This window comes from Dromiciops gliroides, chromosome 6, assembly GCF_019393635.1.
Source record: "Dromiciops gliroides isolate mDroGli1 chromosome 6, mDroGli1.pri, whole genome shotgun sequence".
Taxonomy (NCBI): Eukaryota; Metazoa; Chordata; class Mammalia; order Microbiotheria; family Microbiotheriidae; genus Dromiciops; species Dromiciops gliroides.
The window spans coordinates 200,612,485-200,639,122 of NC_057866.1; positions in this window are offsets into that span (position 1 = coordinate 200,612,485).

Sequence of the window (26,638 nt, forward strand, 5' to 3'; positions counted from 1 at the left end):
TCTTTTCTCCTGAAAAAGAATACACAGTTTTGCTGGGTAGTAGATTCTTGGCTGCAATCCATGCTCCTTTACCTTCTGGAATATAGTATTCCAAGCCTTGTGTTCCTTTAATGTCAAAGCTGCCAGTTACTGTGAATTCCTGACTATAGCTCCATGATATTTAAACTGCTTCTTTCTGGCTGCTTGGAGTATTTTTTCTTTCACCTGATAATTCTGGAATTTGGCTTCTATATCCCTTGGAGTTTTCCTTTTGGTGTCTCTTTCATGAGGTGATCAGTGGATTCTTTCAATGATGATTTATCCTCTGATTCTATAATATCAGGGCAGTGCTCCTTGATAATTTCCTGGAATATGGTATCTAGATTCTTTTTTCTGATCATGGCTTTCAGGCAGTCCAATAATTTTCAAATTGTTTTTCCTGGGTCTATTTTCCAGGTCAGTTGTCTTTCCAATGAGGCATTTCACATTTTCTTCTATTCTTTAATTCTTTTGATTCTGTTTGAGTGATTCTTGGAGTCTTATGGAGTTAATAGCTTCCAACTGTCCAATTCTAATTTTTAAGGCATTGTTTTCAGTTAGATTATGCACCTCCTTTTCCATTTGGCCAAATGAATTTTTTTGTGTGTGAGGCAATTGGGGTTAAGTGACTTGCCCAGGGTCACACAGGTAGTGTTAAGTGTCTGAGGCCGGATTTGCTCTCAGGTACTCCTGACTCCAGGGCTGGTGCTCTATCCACTGCGCCACCTAGCTGCCCCCAAATGAATTTTTTAAGAAATTCTTTTCTTCAGTTAATCTTTGTGCTTCCTTTTCCAACCTGACAATTCCTTGTGCTACCTTTTCCAAGCTCCTGATTCTTTGTTATTCCTTTTCCAAGCTGCTGATTTTTTCATAATTTTCTTGTGTTGCTTTCATTTCACTCCCCATTTTTTCTTCTACCTGGCTCAATTGATTTTTTTCCTTTTAATAGAATTTTATTTTCCAAAATATATGTAAAAACAAATTTTAACATCATTTAAAAAAAAGTTGTGTTCCAACTTCTCTTCCTCCCTCCGTTCCCACCCCCCACCCACAAGAACTCAAGGAATTCAAAATACGTTATACATGAGTAGTCATGGGAAATATTCCCATATTAGCTATGTTGTGAGAGAAAACAGTAAAAAAAAAAAACCCAAAATGTCAGATTAAGGAATTGTCAAAGAGGAAAAAGAGGGGCAGCTAGGTGGCGCAGTGGATAGAGCACTGGCCATGGAGTCAGGAGTACCTGAGGTCAAATGCAGACTCAGACACTTAACACTTACTAGCTGTGTGACCCTGGGCAAGTCACTTAACCCCAATTGCCTCACTAAAAAAAAAAAAAGGAAAAACAAATTAAAAAATGTGTTTCCATCTGTTTTCAGATACTATCAGTTCTTTCTCTGTAGATGGGTTGCCATTTTCATAAGTCAATTCAGGGTTATATTGGATCATTGTCTTGCTGAAAATAACCACATGCTTCCCAGCAGAACATCTTACACTATTGCTGTTATTTTCTATACTGTACATTTCACTCTGCTTCAGCTCATCTAGGTTTTTCCAGGTGTTTCTGATAGTATCCTGTTCATCATAACCTGTATATAGTACCTTAACCTTGACAGAGAATTTTCTTCATAATAGCCCAGCAAAGTAGGTACCATACATTTTGCCATTATAATCAATCACCATAACTATTTCCCTCCATCCTATTCCCTTCCTATGATATTTACTCTATTTTCTATCTTCTTTTAACCTGTTCCTCCTCAAAAGTGTTTTACTTCTAACTGTCCCCTCCCCTGCTCTGCAATTCCATTTTTTCACCCTTCCTTCCTTATCTTCTTCTCCTCCTACTTTCCTGTAGGGTTAAATAGATTACTCTTCCCAATTGGGCATGACTGTTATTCCCTACATGAGCCCACTCTGATGAGATTAAGGTCTTTGGTCTAAATCTGTGTTCTAAATTTTTCTTCCTCTCTCCCTCATCAACCCTACCTATGAGATCAAGCAATTCAATGTCATACTTGTGCAGTTATGCTTCTCCAGGGTCTTGTATTTGAAAGTCAAATTTTCTATTCAGTTCAGGTCTTTTCATTGCAAATTCCTGAATGACCTCTTTCTCATTGAAATCCCATTTTTTTCCTCTGAAAGATAATGCTAAGTTTTGCTGGGTATATGATTTTTGGCTGTAGTCACAGTTCCTTTGCCCTCTGGAAAATCATATTCCATGCATTACAGTCATTTAATGTAGAAGCTGCTAGATCTTGCTTTATCCTTATTGGAGCTCCACAGTATTTGAATTCCTTTTTTCTAGCTGCTTGCAATATTTTCTCCTTGACCTGGAAGTTCTAGAATTTGGCTATAATATTACTGGAGGTTTTCCTTTTTGGATCTCTTTCAGGAGGTGATTGGTGGATTCTTTCAATTTCTATTTTAGCTTCTGCTTCTAGAATATCAGGGCAATTTTCCCTCACAATGTCTTGGAGGATGGTGTCTAAGGTCTTGTTTTGGTCATGGTTTTTAGGTCATCCAGTGATTTTCAAATTATCTCTACTAGATTTATTTTCCAGGTCAGCTGTTTTTCCAAGGAGATATTGCACATTGCCCTCTATTTTTTCATTCAATTGGATTTGCTTTGCTGTGTCTTGGTTTTTCATAAGGTCACTAGCTTCCATTTGTTCAATCCTAATTCTTAGGCAATTATTTTTATCACACAGTTTTTTAATCTCCTTTTCCATTTGGCTTTTCAAAGTGTTGACTTTTTTCTCATGACTCTCCTGCATCGCTCTCATTTCTCTTTCCATTCTTTCTTCCCTTTCTCTAAATCTTTGTTCTATTTCTCCTACTTTCTCTTCAAAGTCCCTTTTGAGAGCTTCCATGGCCTGAGACCAGTTAATATTTTTCTTGGGAGCTTTGGATTTTGGAGCTTTGACCCTGTTATTATTTTCTTCTTCTGAGGTTGTATTGTGGTCTACCTTTCCCCCACAGAAGTTTTTGATGTTCTTCTGCTTTCTCTTCCTACTCATCTTGGCTTACTATTTCTTGGATTTTAACTCCTTAAAGTGTGATGCTGCTTCCAGGACACACTGAGCTACAGCGTGGTCCGGTGGGGAGGGGGTGTTGGTGGTGGTGGTGATTGGGCTTTTTCTCTGCCTGCCTGGCCTAGCTTTTATTTGCTTTTAAACTCTCCACTGGTGGAAAGGGGTGGGGGGGTGTTGCTTCTCAACTCTGCTCCTGTTCCCAGCTTCAGAGGGTCCCAGGTATTTTGGTTTGAGGGGGGCAGGTATTAATCTCACCTGGCCTGTACCCTCTTATGGAGATAATCTCAAGCCTACTCACTAAACAACCAACCAGCAAATCTTTCTGTGGTGTGGTTCTCAGCTTCAAGGAGCCTGTTCCCCTGCTCTCCTCTGCCACCTGGGCCTCCCGCTGCACAGGATTTCTTTCTGGTTCCCCGCTGGGGTGGGATAGTTGAATTCTTCCCCCCAGTCCACTGGTACCCCTGAACTTACTACCCCTGGCCAGCCATTTAACCCAACCATGCTTGGTTCCAGAAGATGCCTAGTGCTGCATCCAATTCAGAGGCACTGGGACAAATTCCTTGGTGGCCTTCTAGCTGGCGGCCTGCATTCTCAGCTGGTGCTGGTGGATCTCACCACTGGCTTGCTGTAACACCACTTGCTGAGTGAGGATCAAAGGGCCTTAGTTGTTCAGCTGTGGGCTAGAGCTTCCTGATGACTTGTCCTGACCCCTTCCATGCTGCGCTGTGTTGAGGTGTGCTGTGCTCCCTTTTTGCCTGAGTGAGATTGACCTTTCCTGAAGTCTTCTAAATTATCTCAGGTTGGAAGATTGTCTCTGTCTTTTTGTAGGTTCTGTAGTTTCAGAATCTGTTTAGAGGCTTGATTGAATGTTCTTTTTGAAGGAACTGAAGGAGAGCTCAGGCAACTTGCTGGCTTCTCTCTGCCATCTTGGCTCTGCCTCCTATTCAACAATCCAAGCATTCTTGATGAAAACACCAGAGCTGAATAGATAATTTGACATTGAAAAATAGAAGACTCAAGAGAAACATAAAATGTATATATGAAAGAGTAATTACAAGGGACTCAGTTAAAGTCAAACTGTTTAAATTCCTATATGGCAAGATCATACATGAAATTTCTAAGAACCTTATTATTATTATTAGCTCAATTAAAAGGAATTTACATTTGATATTTACTCTATTTTCTATCTTCTTTTAAACTATTCCTCCTCAAAAGTGTTTTATTTCTGACTGTCCCCTCCCCTAAGGGAATAGGATGGAGGGAAATAGTTATGATGATTAAATATAATGAAAAAACATATGGTACCTAATTTGCTGGGCTAATATGAAGAAAATTCTTTGTCAAGTTTAAGGTACTTTATTTAGATTATGATGAACAGGATACTATCAGAAAAACCTGGAAAGACCTACATGAACTGAAGCAGAGTGAAATGTACTGTATACAAAATAACAGCAATAGTGTAAGATGATCTGCTGGGAAGCATGTGGTTATTTTCAGCAAGGCAATGGTCCAATATAACTCTGAAGGACTTATGAAAATGGCAACCCATCTACAGAGAAAGAAGTGATAATATCTGAAAATAGATGGAAACACATTTTTTTTTTTTTTGGTGAGGCAATTGGGGTTGGGTGGCTCGACCAGGGTCGGGTGGCTGGTGGGTGTTGGGTGTCTGAGACCGGATTTGGGCTCGAGTGGTCCTGGTTTCAGGGCCGGTGCTTAGTCCACTGCACCACCTAGATGCCTCTGGAAACACATTTTTAATTTTTATTTTTTTTCTCTTTGACAATTCCTCAGTCTAAAGTTTTGGGAGTTCTTTTGACTATTTTCTCTCGCAACCTAGCTAATGTGGGAATGTTTTCCATGACTACTCATGTATAACTTATTTTGAAGTGCTTGAATTCTAGTGGTTGGAGGGTGGGAATGGAGGAGGAAGAGAAGTTGGAAAACAATTTTTAAAAAATTGATGTTAAAATTTGTTTTTACATATATTTTGGAAAATAAAATTCTATTCAATAAAAAAAATTAAATTAGAAACAGGAGCAAATGAGATCAAATGAGACAGTCTTTGTTAAGTGCTTAGCACACTGCCTGGTACACAGTAGGCAATTAATAAATACTTGTTCCTCCTCCTTCCTCTCTCCATCCCCTGCCAACCAAGTAGTCAGAAGTAGAAGCAGAAATTTCTGACCACACTTTATTTAGATAGTTCCCTATTGCTCTGTCCCTGAAGTTTTTCTTCCTTCCTTTGGTAACTTAAGTGTGTGCGAATCATGAGACCATCTGATAATTAAATCGATCACTTTGAATTGTTTAAAAAAAAAAGGAATTTACATAGAGGTTATGGATGGGAGATGATATTGGAATGATCTCAAAGAAATGAAGGGATGAGAAAGAGGGCTGCACTGGGAGAAGCATGAAGGGAGAGATAGAATGGGGAAAATTTTCTCATATAAAAGAGACTTACAAGGAAGAGCTTTTATATTGGAGGAGAAAATGGGGGTCGGGTGGCAATGCTTGAACCTCACTTTTATTAGAATTGTAATAATAGAGGAAAGAATGTATATTCATTCAGTTGTATACATAAATATAACATGCATAATAGGAAAATAGGGGGGAAGGGGAAAAGGGAAACAGGCAGGTCATGAAAAAAGAGAAGGTGAATTAAGGGAGTCAGTGTTTAAAAAACAATTTAAAAAAATAAAAAGGGGGAAGCTAGGTGGCACAGTGGATAAATCACTGGCCCTGGATTCAGGAGGACCTGAGTTCAAATCATGCCTCAGACACTTGACAGTTACTAGCTGTGTGACCCTGGGCAAGTCACTTAATCTTCATTGCCCCATAAAAAAAAAAGGGGGGGGAGGCAGTGTTTAGAAGCAAAATAGACTTTTGAGGAGAGACAGAATAAAGATGGAGAAGAAAAAACTGAAAAAAAATGTTATATAGGGAAATACATGCTTCGCAATCATAGCTGCTGATGTGAATACAATGAGCTCATGCACATAATAAACAGAATGGACTAGAACCTAGAACCCAACAGTATGCTGTTTAAAAGAGAAAGACATACAAAGAGTTAAAATAAAATGTTAGAGCAGAATGTAATATGTTTCAGCTGTAGAAAAAATTAAAAAATCAGGAGTAGTAATAAAGATCTTAGAGAAAATAAAAGTAAAAAAAACCCGTAGGCCTAATTAAAAGAGATAATCAGGAAAACTACATTACAGTGAAGTAATATCAAATTTTTATAGCAAGTTTCAAATACGAAGGACTATTTTTTAAAATACATACTAAATATAGAGCTGGGTCAAGTTTGTAAAAATAAGAGCCATTCTCCAAATGATAAATGCTCAAAGGATATAAACAGGGAGTTTTCAGAAGAAATCAAAGCTATCTATATTCAAATCAAAAAATGCTCTAAATCATTATTGATTAGTGTGACAGGTAAAACTAAATCACCTTACTTGCCTCCACTGTGGGGGAAACTAGCTAGGATTTACTTATAAATTAGAAGCTTCAGCTACAGTTTAGGCATTAAGCATTTATTAAAGAGTATTAGAGATTGGCAAAGAGAGAACACGTGTCTCTGAAAGAATATAAAAGCCTAGCTAAGATCTACACAGGAGAGAGAGAAAAAAGCTGCCTCTACCTAGCAGATCATGCTACCAAGAGAGGGATCGTAAGTCTTCTCAAGCAGAAGTTTCCTGCTAGACAGGAAGAGGGGTGATCCCCACACACAGCTCCAAGCCAATTGGCTGGTGGCATTCAAGTCCATTGATTGAAATGACTTGATGGCGGTACATGAATTATGAGATAACTTCCAGATGCTGAATCAACCCATGCTCTTTCAACAGGGGGCTCCTGGTAATAATATTCTCAAATGAGAGAAATTAAAATCAAAATAACTCTTAACTACTACTTTACACCAATCAGAAATGACAAATGCTGGAGGTGATGAGGGTAAAATTGGTACACTAAACAATGGCTAGTGGATTAATGAACTGATATGACCATTATGGAAAACAATTTGGAAATAATCCTAAAATGACTATAAAACTGTGCATACCCTTTACCCCAGCAATATGACTTCTAAATGTATATTCCAAATAGATCAAAGAAAAAGGACAAATTGTCAAAATTATGTATAAAAGTATTTATAGCAGCTCCTTTTGTGGTAGCAAAAATTTTGACATTGAGGGGATGCTCATACTTTGGAGAATAGCTGAATAATTTTTGGCATATAATTGTCATGAAGTATTATTGTATTATAAGAAAGCAGGAAAGGAGTGGTTTCATGAAAAGTTACAAAGTTAAAAAAACTGTTGTCAAGGATGTTTTGAATCAGTTTCACTTCCTTCTATGTCTTTGCAATTTTGATTCCACTTGATTCATTTCAACAACAGAAACATATTATAATAAGTATGGAATACTTAGAAATTAGAGATGATAAATTTTTTAGAAAAGATGTGGGTTTTGCTCTCATTTAGTGTCCCATCTAAAAGGATTTTATGACATAACAGATAATCATAACTTGCAATAACACATAGCTGATGAGATTGAAATCAAAAGTGGGAAACAATTGATGTTTAGTATAGACTAGGAATCAGAGATGGTTTCCTGGAGTTGGTGACCATTGAGTAAGCTTTTTATATATTCTTATACACATACAGATATCGCCTGGGCACCCCTCAGTCATGGCTGAGATGAAAACTACTCTGTTACCAAGAATTCGTTTGCTCAGCATACTACCACTGTTTCTTTTATCAGATGAATCAGAGAACAAGTTATTTTTAAAATAAAATACACTTAAGTATTATAAAAAAATAAAGGATGCTCCCTGGCCCCAAATTAAAACAGAAGTGCATTTTGTCAGATCAGCATACCACGGTAGGAGAGAGAACTTGTAGTCAAGGCAACTTAGATTCTCAGGGATAGTGCTCTTGTTGGAACCATCTTTCTGATTCTAGAAGATTTGTTGGCTGTACCCCCACATCCCACATTAAGCCATCAGCATCATACTGTCAGTCTGATGATGTAGTTGTACTATGAGCTACTGTGCTAGGCACTTTGGTTTCTTGGCTATTGGCCAACCTTCACAGATGGCTAGATCTTTGTTGCTAGGCCCTTTGTACCTGAGCTACTACTCCATGTAAGTCCAGTGCTCTTCCTCTGAAATTTTACCAGTAAAGTGATTTTTTTAATTCTCTTATGGGAGGGATCACAATTTTTTTATAATGAAACTTCAGAAGTATCTTATTCTCCTCTTATGAACACTAAAGTTACAAGCAACAGAAACTCCCAGTGAAGGCAAATCTATCTTTCCAATTCCTCTGATTCTACCTAAACTCTCCCTTTGCGAAATCTGTCCCTTATTTGACTTAAAGTGAAAAATAACTTATAACTCCTTTTGACTTTCATGATGCTAATCAAGGTCCAAGCAAATCACTACTTGGGATAGAATTTTTCACCTCTATTTCTCTAGTTCCTCACACAGAGTTGAATGAAATTAATTGAATGGCAAACCTTGAGTATCCCCAAGAGTAGGCAAAACTATGGTGGAAGAAGGGAATATTATAGCTCTATAATGGCTTCTTGTCCCAAAGTCCTCTTTTTTGGTGTCAGTGTCTAGTCTATTTTTTATTTATTTGCTGTCAAATTCTAATTGATCACAAATTAATTTTTTTTCTCTGATGTCATTTCCTCCTTTTCTTCCTTCCTTACTGTTAGTCAACTGCTTTTTAGGTCAGCTAGTAGAACAGTCTGATCAAAATGTAAGCTTTATGTAAAGAATCATTCAGTGATAAAATTTGAAAGTGAGGATTGCCCTTTTGGAAATAGGGAGATACTAAGGTTTTGGGACAGGGATATCAATTCAAAACAATTATGTTTTAGGAAGAAGAACTTGACTGTATTACATAAAATGAAATTAGACTAGAGTCAGGAAGAATAGGAAGCTATTCCATGTATTGGATAACAAAGAATTGAAATAGTATTCAGTGGTGTGAATACAGAGAAAGAAACACAGGCAAAAGGCAGTTTTAAGAATCAACTGAAACGGGTCCTTAGGAGGTTGTTTACTTAAAAATATATTTTTACCAATAGAAATCTTGGTACTTTGTCTTCTTTTCTACTTCAAAAAAAAAACCTCGATTTTTTTTTTTGCTTTTTGATTTCTCATACTTGTGTTTTTAATGGAATTACCAGGAGAGAAGAACTTTATGCAAAACTCCTTCATCAAGGCAGCTGGGTAGTACATACAGTTGATTGGAGCACTGGGTCTGGAGTCAGGAAGACTTGTGTTCCAATCCATCCTCAAACACACACTAGCTATGCAATCCTGGATGAATAATTCAATGTTAATTTGCTTTGATTTCCTCAAATGTAAGATAATAATAGCACCTGCCTGAAACTCAACATTGATGTGATGGTCAAATGAGATATTTGTTTTTACCAAAGTATTTAGCACAGTGCTCAGAACAAAGTATTATTGTTGTTCTATCATTTTTCAGTCATGTTCAAGTCTTCATTAATATAGTGGGTGCTATCTAAATGCATATATTCTCTTTCACTATCTTCAGAAAAGTTAGACATTTAAAAAATCAAATCTGCTTTTTATAGAATTGCAAAGGAGACTTCACACTTCCCTTAATAACAATTTAAGTGTCTAACAATTTTCACTTAAAGATAATCTTTTTTTTAGGCTATCAGAATCCATTTTCTCTTTTGTTTTTTAAAAAAACTTATGACTATCTGATGGAGGAAAAAGTCCTTCATCTACTTAAGGACCACTATTAACTTTGCCTCACAGTCTTCTCTTTGAAAGTCACTTTGACCCAAAAAGAAAGTGTGGATGCAAGTCAGATAAGAGAAGACATCACCTTTTTATACTGAATTGCTTTTACAGCTGTATTGTGTCCTTCAAATTTTCTTATTTCCATTTTAAAAATTAACTTTGATTTCTAACTATATTGTCTTTAGTGAATGATAGCATTTCTAGCACTTCCCTCATATTATGAATATTAACTAACTCTAAAACCTTGTCTTACCCACCATGTTTTTTAATTTTAATTTTTTGTTTATTTTTAATGTTCATTAAAAAAAATGACTTTTGAATTATCTCCTTCCTACTCTTCTCCCACCTATCATGAAGGCAAGACATTTAATATCATTTCTTTTTTTTTTTTGTGGGGCAACAGGTGTTAAGTGACTTACCCTGGGTCACACAGCTAGTCAGTGTAAGTGTCTGAGGTTGGATTTGAACTCAGGTCTTTCTGAATCCAGGGCCTGTGCTTTATCCACTGCGATACCTAGCTGCCCCCTAATATCAATTCTATATGTGGAATTATGCAAAATATATTTCCATGTTAGCCATGTTGCAAAACAAAAGCAAGAAAAACAAATGAAAACAATGATGTCTCAATCTGCATTCAGATTCTATCAATTCTTTCTCTGAAGGTAGATAACATTTTTTATTATAATTCCTTTGGGATTCTCTTGGATCATTGTATTGATATTTTCCTTATCTGTATTTGCTCTTCCTGGTTTAGGTATCAGCACTACATTTGTGTCATAAAAATAATTTGATAGGACTCTTTCTTTGCCTATTTTTCTAAAGAGTTTATATAGTATTGGAATTAATTGTTCCGTAAATGCTTAGTAGAATTCACTTGGGAATCCTTCTAGTCCTGGGGATTTTTAAAAATTAGGTAGCTCATTGATGTTTTTTTAAAGTCCTTTTCTTAAGATAGGGATATGTAAATATTCTATTTCATCTTCTGTTAATCTGGGCAGTTTATATTTTTGTAAATATTCATCCATTTCATTTCAATTGTCAAATTTGTTGGTAAAATATTGGGCAAAAGCGGAAAAAAATGCCTCCTAATAGTTTCTTTAATTTCATCTTCAATGGTAGTGCATTTGCCATTTTCATTTTTGATACTAATAATTTGTTTTTTCTTTATTTTAAATTAAATTAACCATTGATTTATCTATTCTATTTTTTTAAAAAGTGCAACTCCTGGTTTTATATATTAGTTCAATATTTTTCTTATTTTAATTTTATTAATCTCTCCTTTGAGTGTCAGTATTTTCAATTTGGTGTTTAATTAGGGATTTTACATTTGTTCCTTCCATAGTTATTTTAATTTCTCACCCAATTCATTGAACTGCTCTTTCTCTTTTTTATTGATGAAAGCACCTAGAGATATAGATTTCCCCCTAAGCACTGCTTTGGCTGCATCCCATATGTTTTCATATGTTGCCTCTTCTCATTCTATTCAATTAAACTATTAATTATTTTTAAGATATGTTTTTGATCTACTCATTCTTTAGGATTAGATTATTTAGTTTCCAACCAATTTGATTCTATGTTTCCACAGCCCTTTACTGAATGTATTTTATTGCAATATGATCTGAAAATGATGTAATTAATATTTGTATTTTTTTGCATTTGGTTGTGAGACTTTCCACACACCTAATACATGATCAATTTTTGGGAAGGTTCCATGTACAGCTGAGAAAAATACACATTCCTTTATATTTCTATTCAATTTTCTCAAGAGTTCTATCATATCTAATTTTTCTAAAATTATATTAATCTCCTTAGCTTTTATTATTTATTTCTCATTTAGATTTATCTACTTCTCAGTGTGGAAAGTTGAGGTCCCCTACTAATATAGCTTTACTCCTCCTATAAGAGGTATTTCCTCCTATAAGTCATTTTGCTTTCCCTTTAAGAATTTGGATTACACACACACACACACACACACACACACACACACACACACATGCTATTACTTCATGGTCTATGGAACCTTTTAGCAAAATGCACTTTCCTTGTTTAATCTCTTTTAATTAAATCCATTTTTGCTTTGGCTTTTTCTGAAATCATGATTGCTACCCCTGCCTTTTCTCCTCAGCTAAAGAAGAATAGATTCTGTTCCAGCCCCTTATTTTTACTCTGTTTGTGTCCCCCTATTTCAAGTGTGTTTCCTATAAACAACATATTGTTCAATTATTATTTCTAATCCATTTGGCTATCCACTTCTGTTTTATGTTAGTTAATCCATTAACATTCAGAGTTATGATTACTAACTGTGTATTTCTCTTCATCCTATTTTTCTCTCTGTTTATCATTCTCTTTCTCTTTTTATCCTTATCCTTCCTTTAAAGTCTGTTTTACTTTTGACTGCTGTCTCCTTTAATCCATTCTATAAGTATCCCATTCTTCTCTTATGCCCTTCCCCTCTCTCTTCTCTGGTGAGTGAGATAGATTTCTATACACCACTGAGTGTGTATATTATTCCCTCATTGAGCCAGTTTTGATGAGAATAAGATCGTAATATTGCCCACCATTCCTCCATTTCCCTCTCCTGTGTAAAAGTTCTCTCTTCCCCCCTACCATGTTAATGGAAACATCTCTTTTCCACAGTATCATAAAGATGCAACAAAACAAATATAAGATGTTCAGTGTTATAAAATGGATGACAGGGAAATAAAAGAACAAAACTAGAGTCTAATCAAAGGCATCAATTATGTCATCCTTCCCCTGCTACTTACCGCATTCATTTCACCACTATCCCGTGAATACATCTTTGATTAGGAAAAAGGAAATTGTCAAATATATCCCAGGCAACAATGGCAACAGAGGCAGCAGCCGGACGATGGGTCTTTACTCTCTTCATTCCTTTCTACATAGAACCATCCCCATCTGATCCTTGGGTTTCATGTAAGGGACCCAAAGGAATAACTGCTGAAATGTAATCTGGGGTTGTTGGCACAGTGTCTTTAGTTGGAGATATCATACAATCTCAGAAAAAAAATTTAGGTAAGTATCCTGAGTTTTTGTATCTTGTGCTTTGCAAAAGTAGTCACTTAGTAATTTGTTTTTGGTGTCATTGATTAGATAAATTACACAAAAGATAAGCCCCATAATTTATATTCACTCAACCTTTTCTACCACCTTGGAAAAGATATTTAAATAAATACTACCCTGTAGTCTGGAATGCCATTTTATTTCTATATCAGAGCCCCCTTCCCTAGCCAGAGTTCCTTTATATATGTTACCCCACTTCATTAAAATGTAAGCTTTTTTAAGTCAGGGAGGTATTTAACTTTGTTTTATATCTCCAGTATTTAGCACTGATTGGATATCCAGTGTTTAACAGGGTCTTTGACACATAGTAAGTCTACTGACTTCATTCATTCATTCACTCATTCACAGTTGTACCTAAACTCTCTCCTTAACATAGCATTCCTCTCCTCCAACTCTAAATTATCTCTATTAAAAATATGAGTTTGGGGGCATCTAGGTGGCTCAGTGGATAAAGCACTGGCCTTGTATTCAGGAGGACCTGAGTTCAAATCCAGCTTCAGACACTTGACACTTACTAGCTGTGTGACCCTGGGCAAGTAACTTAACCTTCATTGCCCTGCCTCCCCCCTCAAAAATATGAGTTTGGTGGAAGACTTACATGAGATGATGCAAAGTAAAATGAACATAACTAGAGGAACATTGTATACAGTAACAGCAGTATTGTATCAAAAATCAACTGTGAAAGATTTAGCTGTTGTGATCAGTACCATGATCCACAACAATTCCAAAAGTCTAATGAAGAAAAATTCTAGCCATCTTCACAGAGAGAACTGATGAAGCCTGAATGCAGATTGGATTATATTTTCTTTCACTTTCTTAATTTTTCTTACTTTTTCCCTTTTACTACATGGCTAATATAATATGTTTTGCATGATTTTATTAATTGTGTGTGTTTGTGTGTGTGTGTGTGTATATACACATAATACACTTTTTCAGAGATGTAGTCTTTCTATTAAAATAACAAACTTGGAAACAGAAAGTTAAAGGGAAATTTCATGATATTATAGCAGAGGTATTTATCTATTTGGCTTTTTCTTTGTAATCAGCAAATCCTTCCTTTCTCTTCTGGGTTTTCTCCAGACTTTCTCTTCCTCTCACCTAAGGGCTGTGTTGTCTTGTGCTATTTGGTGACTCTATTAAAAATGATTCTCAGGTGTTTTTCTTATTCTTCTCTTGCTTCCAGAAATCATTGGCTTAGCTTCATGAAACCCTGATTAAACATTCTTATGAAATCTTAATAATAATTTTTTGTTATTGAATATGATCGGAACTAAAGTTATCAAGTTCACACAATCACCTTTTCAAATTACATTTCTTAAGATACAGTTACTTTCAACATTAAATAAGGTAACAGAGTTAATGTTTTAGGTTTCTGCTGTTTTGTTTTGCACTTTTTTAGTGTTTATTCTGTTCCTTATTTCACCCCCATGAAAATATTTTGAAATCAATTGAAGAACAAGACTTTGGCCTTACATATTACTAATAGTAATTCACTGGCACCTTAGGGAATACAGCTTTCTCACTTACCCATAGGGGGTAGATTATGTGTGAAGAGAATTTTAATAAGTAAGTTTTTAAGAAATAAAACATACCCATTATTATCGAAGTTTCAGAACAATATAATGTTCTATTATAATGATAAATCACTAAGGATAAGAATGCCTTTCTCTGGAGGCACCCTCTTTTTCAATTACGTAGAGTTAGCTTCTCTATAGTGATTTTTCTACTCATATTATTTTAATCATTGTATATGCTATGCTTCTGGTTCTGCTTCTTTCTTTCTTTCTTTCTTTCTTTCTTTCTTTCTTTCTTTCTTTCTTTCTTTTTCTTTTTTTTTGCAGGGCAATGATGGTTAAGTGACTTGCCCAGGGTCATACAGCTAGTAAATGTCAAGTGTCTGAGTATCTGAGGCTGGATTTGAACTCACATACTCCTGAATCCAAGGCCAGTGCTTTATCCACTGTGCCACCTAGCTGCCTCATGGTTCTGCTTATTTCAATCCATCTCAGTTTGTAGTAATCTTTCCATGTTTCTTCGAAAGCCTCATAGTTGGAGTTTCTCACACACAGCACACTAGTATACTATTGCATTCATGTACCACTATTTGCCCAATTTCTTAAATGATGGGCACCAACTGTTTCTAGTTCTTGTCTGAAACAAAGAGCAAATATACTATAAATTGTCTTGCAGGTAATTTGTGGATGAGAAAGATTTTTTTTCATTCTTTCTGTGGATATTGGTGCCACAAAAGACAAAGCATCCTATAATGTTAGAGCTAGAAGGGAATTAATATGTATCTCCTCATACAAGTTTATCAGAAGGTCTATTGAAGGAAATGTAGATGTTAAGCTTTTAAAATACCTGCATGTAGAAAAGAGAATAGATTTGTTCTAGTAGTCCTCAAAGGAACAAACTCTGAGCAAATTGTGGAAATTGCTGAGGAACATTTGGACCTGATATATGCAGAGAAAATAGAAACAAATAGAAAACCCATTCCTAAAAATTTGAGCTGTTCAAAAATTGAATGGACAGCTTTTTTAGGTATTGGTTTTCCCTTCAGTAGGAGCATTCAAACAAAAGTTGAGGATAGTAGAAAAGACATACTCAGAAGAAGTCTGTCCTAGGGGCAGCTAGGTGGTACAGTGGATAGAGTACTAGCCCTGGAGTCAGGAGGGCCTGAGTTCAAATCCGACCTCAGACACTTGACACTTACTAGCCGTGTGACCCTGGGCAAGTCACTTAACCCCAATTGCCTCACCAAAAAAAAAAAAGTCTGTCCTAGATCCTTGACCTGAGATTCCCTGGTCTTGTTACTTACTCCAAGATATAAGAATCTGAGGTTAGATGATATTTTGAGTTTGGGAGTTCTGAGCTGTATTAAGCTAAGCTAATTATGTCTCTATACTAATTTTAGCATTAATATGATGAGCCCCTGGGAACAGGGGGGAGGAAGGAGAAGTGCTATGTTGACCAAGGAAGGACAGACTGGCACAGGTCAGAAACAGAATAGGCCAAAGTTCTTGTGCCAGTAGGAATAGGACTGGGCCTATGAGTAACCCTTGAACTTTTGGCTTGGGCAAGATTAAGGAATCTAGACTCTAAAAGACAAAATAAAACAAAAAGAAAGAAAGGAAGAAAGAAAGAAAGAAAGAAAGAAAGAAAGAAAGAAAGAAAGAAAGAAAGAAAGAAAGGAAGGAAGAAAGAAAGAAAGAAAGAAAGAAAAAGAAAGAAAAAAACATCTTTAAGAAACCAGGAGTGTGTAAACTAAATTTCTTTCTTTCTTTCTTTCTCTTTCTTTCTTTCTTCCTTTCTTTCTTTCTTTCTTTCTTTCTTTCTTTCTTTCTTTCTTTCTTTCTTTCTTTCTTTCTTTCTTGCTTGCTTGCTTCTGTCCTTCCTTCCCTTCTCTCTCTCCCTTTCTTTCTCTCTCCCTACCCTCCCATCCATCCATCGACCCATCCATCTATCCTATCCATCTATCTAAAAAAACAAACAAACAAAAAAGAAAGTTCTGAATTTGAGTCTAATGGAAAAACTGAAGGTTTGTGATACTGGAAATAATTCCTTCTTCCTAATATAAAACATCTATCTGATTTTTCTTATTTTGTTATTGCCTTCTAGCATAACCACTGTAGAGTGGGACTGTAACAAGGAGACAGACATATGGGACTAGTTTTCAATAAGATGAGTGGAAATACAAAATTCAAGATTAAAAAAAATAAGTTGCTATTGTTCAGCCTAAGCCATAAAGGTCTGTTTATTTTCTGAATGGGACAAAACAGAAAGGGAAGATTTTGTGCTTGTTGCCTTATATTTATACTCTTTTTCTTCATAAATTGATCCATGCACATGCTACATCAACAGGAATTTCTGCACCTTACATAAAATAACATTTTACTGTCTTTTATCTCAGTATAAAACAATGTCTCAGTCCAACAGGACTTATTGTCTCAGTGTAAATTTCACCTGAGATCTCTTGTTAACATACTTTTAATCTTCCTTACATATAAATGCTGGTATTTAGATTGTCATATTCTTAATGATCTCTAAGTTCTTTTGTAGCAGGGGTCTTTAACTTCTCCTGTGTCATGGACTCCTTTGGCAATTTGGTGAAACCTATGGTGCCCATTTTAGCACAATGGTTTTAAAATGCATAAAGTTAGAATGAAAAAATATGTCAAAATAAAGTTATCAGAATAAATTTAAAAACCCAAATTCATGGGTTCCTACTTAAGAAGCCCTCTTTTATAGGAGGGTTATGTAAATATAAGATGCTACAATGACTAATTTATAGATTTATAGCCTGAGGGATATTGTCATATTTTTATAGAAAAACTTAGACCCAGAGAGGTTAAGCAACATGTCCAAGGTCACAGATGTAATGAGAACCAGCACTGGAATTGGAAATCAGGTACCCTGACTCTGAATTCAGTGCTTGTTTCCATTGTATGATGCTGCCTTTCTCATATTTGTCCTGATTCTTCCATTGCAAATCCACAAAAGAATATTTATCCATTATTCAGAGGCATAGAAGGAAAGAAATAGTCCATGGGTTACTCAATTTGAGAAAGAACTTTTCCCAAGGGCAGCTTCTGATGCAAGTTTTAAGTCACTCCATTCATTGATCTGGGATAAAAATGTGAATTATGTAATAATAAGTGCTATTCGTCTTGGGAGCTATTTATATTTTTGGTGTCTTTAATTTAGAATAGTTCCGAAATGTGTTGGAATTCTGCTATTATTCTCTTAATTTAATGTTCTGAAACAGAAAACTGAACAGGTGAATAAAATGAAAACATTTTGTAATTGAACAAAATTAAAAGAATTGTATGTATATCATCATCATCTCCTCCTCCTCCTCCTCCTCCTCCTCCTCTTCCTCCTCCTCCTCCTCCTCCTCCTTCTTCTTCTTCTTCTTCTTCTTCTTCTTCTTCTTCTTCTTCTTCTTCTTCTCAATCACTGAAATCACGTTTGGTGCAACTATAGGAACAGCCAGGATGATATGGATGAAGTGCCCCTCATCTTGCCCTGACATGGTTTTTACTTTTATTTTCTCCAAGTTTTTTATATTTTGAAAGTTTTTCATTCCACACAACTTGGAGATGATGAGTTATCGGTTGTTATTGGTGACGGAGAGGCAGGACAGTATAGTGAACAGAGAGATGACCTTGGGGTTTGAATGACTTGGGTTCAAATATTGCCTCTGGCACACACTGCCTATGTGATCCATGGCAAGTCACTTAATTGCTCTCATTTTCGGTTTTCTCATAAGTAAATAGTAATAACATCTATCTCACATATATGAGATATTTTCAGAATCAAAGAAGATAGTATTTATAAGTGCTTTGTAAATCTTAAGGAACTATATCAATGTTAGTAGTTTTGTCAGAGTTGGGCAGCTAGGTGAAACAATGGATACAGTATGGGGCCTGAAGTCAGGAAAAGTTCTCTTTCTGAGTTCAAATCTTGCCTCAGACACTTAGTAGCTGTGTGACTCTAGGAAAGTCACTTATCCCTGTTTTCCTCCATTTCCGAATGTGTAAAATGACTTGGAGAAGGAAATGGCAAACCACTTCACTATTTCTGGCAAGAAATCCCTAAATGGGGTCATGAAGAGTCAAACAAGACTGAAACAACTCAACAAATAACAAAGTGTTAGAGGAGGAGAGGTAGTGTGGAATGGTAGTGAGAAAGCAGACCTCTGAGCCAGTGTTCTAGGTTGAGCTTGACTTAGTCTAGAACCTTGGCCTCAGCAGTTTATGTTCAGTATGGGAGCTAACCAAAAAACTTACACATCATTCAACAGTTAAGAAAAGATGGGCAAAGCTCCCCTGCCTCTGAGTTGTCCATCAAGGTCAGGTGAACAAGAAGTAAACTCAACAACTTAAATGATTAGTCCTTTAAGACAATTAAATCTCAAGGACAATTTCAACATCTTTTAAAGAAAAAAAAAACTCATATGAGAGTAGATCTTAGGATATTGCTTCTTCTACAGTCAGAACTAATTTTAAGTACTGTCTCTGACACACTTTGGCTGATTAACCTTAACCAAGTCACCTAATCCCTTTGTGCTCCTAGATTAATTTATAGAGCAGCTGCAGATATCCTATAGTAAAGGGAGTTTCCCTAGTGGGATTTCCTTACACCAGGGAAATTCTAGGTCTGGACAAAAACAAATAAATAAATGTTATGATGAGTATGCTTGTAGAGCACTAATCCTCTCTCCTCCACTCAATAAAATTAGATAGATAATCATCTTTTCCCTCCTCTATAATATTTTTGGGTATTAAGCCACTATAAGCAAAGAGCCAGTTTGAAATGTTATGGTATCAATAGCCAGTCTCCTCCTGATGTCCCCGTGGGCAGCAGTTTGGCAGATGCAGATGGATCTTGCAGATATTGTTTTGTTAAATTAAAAGCCCAATTAATATACCTTAATGTAATTTGACTGGCCCTTCACCTATGGCAGTCATAAATTGCAATTTTCTAATGATGCTAGTATACTGCGTAATTATAATATATCACATATATCATATATATCATAAAATATAATATGCATATACACTGCATAGTTAACTACAGTATGTAATTTCATAAAAAATGAACAGTAATAATAGTAATGTAATGATCATATTTGAGATAGCAACATTCGCCCAGAAGAGCCCTAAAGAGATTTCCAAATGGATAGTAATGACCTCTATTTCCAGAAGACCTTCTTCTAAGTAGTTCAAGTATTCCCCCCACCTCCACCTTGATTTGAAGTTAGCTACTTCTCACAACACCCAAGGGGATAGGTTACATCTAATTCAATTCCCATTTTTCAAGGAAATAAATGGAATCTGTGACCTGCTTTCTGTGATCACAGAGAAAATCAGCATAGATAGAATTAAAATGTGGTGTAGAGAACTCTGATATAGGCCCTTCACTATTACAATTTCTGTGAATTTGATCAATTCATTAAACCTCTTTAGGATCTAGTTTTCTCATCAGGAAAATGAAGGGGTCAGACTAAACTATGTCCTTCAGGTCATCTCTAGACATAACCCTATTGGTCCATGATTCAAACTCCTGATATAATTATCTGCTTTATGAATTAGGATACCTTTAGTTCATCCACATTTGTCAGAACTAAGGGCAGGGATCTAAGTTATTAATTTATGGAACACTTGCCCCTATCACCTCTTTCTTCCAATCTCCTGCACCCCTTTTATCAAAAGGAGCAGTGATTGTATTAGTAATATGACGGTATGACATAGAGGAACTATTTGGTATGTCAGTATGTCATGAAGTGGTTCTTTAAGCCTGGGCTACCCTTTGAAAAGGGCATTCATGAATGTTAGTATGATACGCTTACACTGTACATCCAAGGATTATACCGGGCATCTCATAGTCATCCCAACATCTAGACTTCTTTCCAGTGACATTTCTAGTATTATGGATCTTTTTTGAATGTGTATGTCTAGATTTGTGATTTGAATACTGTGGTTCAAGTCTGTCTTTAACAAAGGTTAACAGTATGATTCTAAGGGTCTCTTCCTTATAAATACTAACATAGACTGTAACAGAAATTACATCAGGGTTTTGGAGTGATCTCAGCATAACTCCCACATGTCCCATAGCATGAGATGCTTTGTTGTTTGATTTAATCAGGGACAAGGTAGAGTTATGAATGAAAAGCTAATGGTAGGGAAATCCTTTCAATCATACACCTAATATCAAAGTCACTTACGGGATGGCTAGGTGGAGACAGTTAGGGGGCATTGTGGATAGAATTCTGGCCTTAGAGTTAAGAAGGTTTGAGTTTAATTTCTGCTGCTGACAATTGTTAACTATATGACCTTGGACAAATCACCTAACCTCTTTCAGTCCCAGTTTCCCAATGCATAGAATGGGTAAGATAATAACCCCTCAAAGAATTGGAAATCGAAGGAATTCCCATCAATTGGGGAATAGCTGAACAAGTTGTGACATATGAATGTAACGGAATATCACTGTGCTATAAGAAATGATGAGTAGGCAGATTTCAGAAAATCCTGGAAAGACTTAAGTGAAGTGATGCTGAGTAAAATGAGCAGAACCAAGAGAACACTGTAACACAGTAACAGAAACACTGATATGATCAACTGTGATAGACTTAATTCTTCTCGAAATATAATGATCCAAGACAATTCCAAAGGACTCATGATAGAAAATGCACTCCACATCCTGAAAAAAAGAACTGTGGAATCTGGATGCATATTGTTTCTAGTTTTATTTTGGAGGTTTTTCCCTTTTGTTCTGATTCTTCTTTCACATCACTGATGCAGAAATATATTTAATGTGATTGTACATATATAACCTATATCATATTGCTTTCTGTCTTGGGGAGGGGGGAGGGAAGGGAGAAAGGGAGAAAAAATTTGGAACTCAAAATCTTATAAAAATAAATGTTGAAAACTATCTTTACATGTAACTGAAAAATAATAAATACTTTTATGATTAAACATTTTTTAAAAAAGATAATAGCCAGGGGCAGCTATGTGGTACAGCCCTGGAGTCAGAAGGACCTGAGTTCAAATCCTTCCTCAGACACTTGACACTTACTAGCTGTATAACCTTGGGCAAGTCACTTAACCCCAATGGCCTCACAAAACAAAACAAAACAAACAAACAAACAAAAACATTATAGCCACTACCTAACAGTGTTGTTCTTATGAGGATCCTATGAGATAATAGATTTAAAGTGTTCTGGGAACCTTAAAGTGTTATTTATCCATCCATCTATCTATCTATCTATCTATCTATCTATCTATCTATCTATCTATCTATCTATCTATCTATCTATCTATCTATCTACCTATCATCTTTCTATTAATCAATTAATCAATCTGTTAGCTGCTATTAGCATTATACTTATATGAGTGATTATCATCATCATCATCATTTTATAATCTCTAGATTACTTGTCTTTCTACTCTCATAGAAACAACACTGAAGTCCTAGTCACCCACTTGGTGAACTTTGGGTTTAATGTCTTAGGATTTGGTTCTTGGAAATTCTAGAGCCCTCCACATTGTCAGCTTCTTGTCTCTTCTCCCAGGATCTTTCCCTGTCTTTCCCCAAGGAGTCCCAGTCATGCATAGTAAATACTCAAAGAGTGCTTTCTGCCAAATCCAAGACCAGAAAGCCCAGAGAAACCGAACATACTGCATTAGGCTTTTAAAAAGTCCTTACAGAGTGGCTGATAATATGATTTCTGACAGCTATCCTTCATTTTCACCATGAGTTTCTGGCACTCAGGACTTCTGTACCAATCCCACTTTACACCCACAGACACAGACACAGAAAGATTCAGAAAAGAACAACCCTTCTTACTGTGAAGAAGGCCACTGCAGCCAGTGTTACCCATCAAATGTTAAAGTTGTAGGCTCTTAGAGTTGGGAGGGATTTTACAGGAAATCTAGACTGCCTACCTACCCATAGAAGGTATGAATCCCTTTGCTAATATCCTTTAAAAGGATTCATTGAGCTTCTACTATAATATTTCTAATAAATGGAGAAGTTACTACCTCAAGAGACTATCTACTCCATTTTCTATTATTATAAAGTTATGGGGGCAACTAGGTGGCACAGTGGATGGAGCACCGGCCCTGGAGTCAGGAGTACCTGAATTCAAATCTGGCCTCAGACACGTGACACTTACTATCTGTGTGACTTTGGGCAAGTCACTTAACCCCAATTGCCTCACTAAAATAAATAAATAAATAAACAAACAAACAAACAAATAAACAAATAAATAAATAAATAAATGAATGAATAAATGAATGAATGAATGAATGGATAGATAGATAGATAGATAGATAGATAGATAGATAAATAAATTTATCTCTATATAACCTATATCAGAATAAATATGTCTTGGGGAGGGGGGGAGGGAGGGAAAAATTCGAAACCAGAAATCTTATAAAAATAAATGTTGAAAACTAAAAAAAAAAAAAAAAGAGAGAGAAAAGAAAAAGAAAAACCCGGAAAGCCCTACATGAGCTGATGCAATGTGAAATGTACTGTATACAAAATAACAGCAATACCGTAAGATGCTCTTCTGTGAATGACTTGCTTATTTTCAGCAATGCAATGATCCAAAACAACTCTGAAGGTCCTATGAAAAATGCAGTCCATCTATAGAGAGAAGTGATGGTGTCTGAATACAGATTGAAACATAATTTTTTTGTTTGTTTGGTAGTTCCTTTATTTGAAGTTTTGTTTTTCTCTGTTTTCTTTCACAACCTGGCTAATGTGGAATTGACTGCTCATATATAGCTTATATCGAATTGCTTGAGTTCTTTGTGGAGAGAGGGAGGGAGGAAGAGAACTTGGAACACAAAGTTTTTTTTTAAATGATGTCAAAATTTGTATTTACATATAATTTGGAAAAATAAACAATAAAGCTCTTTGTAAAAAAATAAATTAAAAAAAGAAAGTTATCCCTGGTATCTGAGCAAATATATTTTTCCAGTAACTTCTAGCAAAGATTCTAAGCTCTAGACGTAAAAAAAAATGTCTCTCCTTTCTGCATTATAGGCTTTCAAATATGTGAAGACCCCTATCCTTTCACTCCTTGGTTCTCTGGGTGACACAGTAGATAGAGCATTGGCCCTGAAGTCAGTAGGATATGAATTCAAATCTCACCAGACACTGACACTACGACACCAGCTCTGTGACTCTGGGCAAGACACAACCCCAATTGCCTTAGACATCTGGGGCCATCTATAGTTGTCCTGATATATATATCTTTTTAAAAGTATTTTATTATTTGCCAGTTACATATAAGGATAGTTTTCAACATTTGTTTTTAGAGGATTTTTAGTTCCAATTTTTTTTTCTCCCACCCTCCTTTCCCTTCCTCCTCTCCAAGATGGAAAGCAGTCTTATATAGGTTGTAAATGTACAAGAACATTAAAAACATTTCTACATTAGTCACCTGATGTATATCTTGCTACTGATCCCAGATGGCTCTGGGGGAGAGAGTGAGCCTGGTGACTTTTCACAGCCCTGCCTCACTTAAATTTAATTCAAAGCAAGTTTTCTTGGTCTCAAGACCCTTTTGCATTCTTAAAAATTACTCAGAATCCCACAATGGACTTTTGTTTCTATGGGTTATATCTAATCATATTTATTATATTAGAAATTAAAATGTTAGTATTGTGAAAATTGTTTCACCTTCATAGACCCCTTAAGAAAGGATCCGAGTAAGGGCGATAAAGCTGTGCATACCCTTTGACCCAGCAATCCCACTTTTAGGTCTTTTGCCCAAAGAAATCATGGAAGGGGGAAAGGGACCCACATGTACAAAAATATTTATAGCTGCTCTTTACGTAGTAGCAAGGAATTGGAAATTGAGGGGGTGCCCATCAATTGGGGAATGGCTGGACAAGTTGTGGTATATGAATACAATGGAATACTATTGTGCTGTAAGAAATGATGAGCAGGAAGAGTTCAGAGAAACCTGGAGGGTCTTATGTGAGCTGATGATGAGTGAGATGAGCAGAACCAGAAGAACATTGTACACAGTATCATCAACATTGAGTGTTGACCTACTGTGATGGACTATATTCTTCTCACCAATGCACTGGTACAGAAGAGATCCAGGGAACTCATGATAGAAGAGGATCTCCAAATCCAAGAAAAAAAAAAGAAAGAAAGAACTGTGGAGTATAGATGCTGATTGAACCATATTATTTCTTTTGTTTTGGGTGCTGTTGTTTTTTTTTTTTTCTATTTTGAGGTTTTGCATCACTGCTCTGATTCTTTCTCTTGTAACAGGATTAATGCAGAATTAGGATTAATGTTATTATGTGTATATATATGTGTGTGTATATATATATATATATATGTATATGTATATAGATATATAGATATAACCTATATCAGATTACCTGCTGTCTAGGGGAGGGGGGAGGGAGGGGAGGGAGGGAGAAAAATCTGAAATTGTAAAGCTTGTATAAACAAAAGTTGAGAACTATCTTTACATGTAACGAAAAAAATAAAATATCTCTAAAAAAAAAAAAAAGAAAGGATCCGAGTAACCCCACATCACATGGGTCCCTATACCACATTTTGAGAGCTACCACTCTAGAAGTGAAAGTTCAAATTTGGAGTTTTCTTACCATCCTGTACAAGCAAACTCCAATTTGTCAGTATCCATCTTCAAGTACCATGATCACAACAGAAGAGAATGAGATTCCCTGAATCTGGAGTAGATAAAAGCTAATAATTCTCTAATAATTCTGGATGCTGTAATTCTACTAATTCAGTTTTAATCTGTTATCTTTATTTGGCAGCCACTCACTTGGATCTTGCTGTTACCCTAAACACTCTATGTCTTTAAAAATAAAAAAAGAACTATAACCTGATATTAAGCCACAGCTCCCCTATCCTGTTAGTTCTTCATGTTGAGATAATTTCTCAAAATTTAGCCTGGAGGTCTGGTCAAGTCAAGACAGGAAAGACATTGTGAAATAAATGAGAGATTAAGTAAGTAGTGGATAAGATCACTAACTGGGTTTCTGACTGTCTCCAGAGTCTTGTCTTGCTAAAGTCCAAACATGTGTTTTTCCTGTGACCTTGATTTTTATTCACCTTACTTCCAAATGCACCTGTCTTATTTTCATATACCATACTATATAATTATCTAACTATCCTGAATTCATGTGGGAAAACAAATAAAACCCTGAGGCTTTTAGTGGACTCCAACTTCTATTACAAGTTTTGGTGATTGCCAAAAGTACTCATACACTCATGGGATACATAAAAGATAGGCCATATTTGTTAGTAATCATTTACTGAGTGCCCTCTTTGTACCAGTTACTGTAGTAGAAACTATGGATAAAACAACCTAAGTACAATCCTTCCTTTTGTGAAGGAGCTTTCATTCAATTCACAAGACATGAAACTTTGCACATGTTAGGGTGATTTCTGAAGTATTATACTTCATTTGGGGTGTGTTTTAGGAAGGGAATTGATTAATTCTGGTGTATCTAGAGAAAGGAAAATAAGCTTTCAAAATATTTTAGGATAATAAAACTTACTATTAGGGGGCACCTGAGAGACAAATTAGTGTAAAGAGAGGCAGCAGATTTGGTGTTGGATTTGTAGAGTCAGGAAGACTTGTGCTTCAGTTCTGTCTCTGATACTTGGAGTCTGTGGGGTCTTGGCCGAGTTACATAATCACTTTAAATGTCAGTTTTCTCATTTTAAAAATGAAGAGTTTGGATCACGTGGTAGGAGAGGTATCTATCAGAGTCTCCTCTGTCATGTAGGCTGGCTAGTTCTAGGCAATGGAATTGAGAACCAATTGCTAAATTTTCAGTGTGAGCTTTTGAGCCTTACAAATCTGGGATCTCTATAAATCAGCATTGGATTTGTTGTTCTGTTGATTGTCTAGATTTAAGAAGGTGTTTATAATGTAGATTAAATTTAAACGTGTGTATGCATCTATGTCTTCCTCTTCCCCTGAGCCCAGTTAAACATTTACTGGCACACTCTTGTATTGTTCTATAAACTTGTTTGATCTCAGTGGGAAGGCAGTGGAAAGCTCAGGGAATGAAATAATCACCAGATTGTAGGCTTTGTGACTGTAGGCTAATGATAATAATAATAATAACTGGTATTTTATAGCACTTTAAAGTCTGGAAGGTGCTTTACATCCATTATCTTATTTGAACCTCACAACATTCTTTCCTTA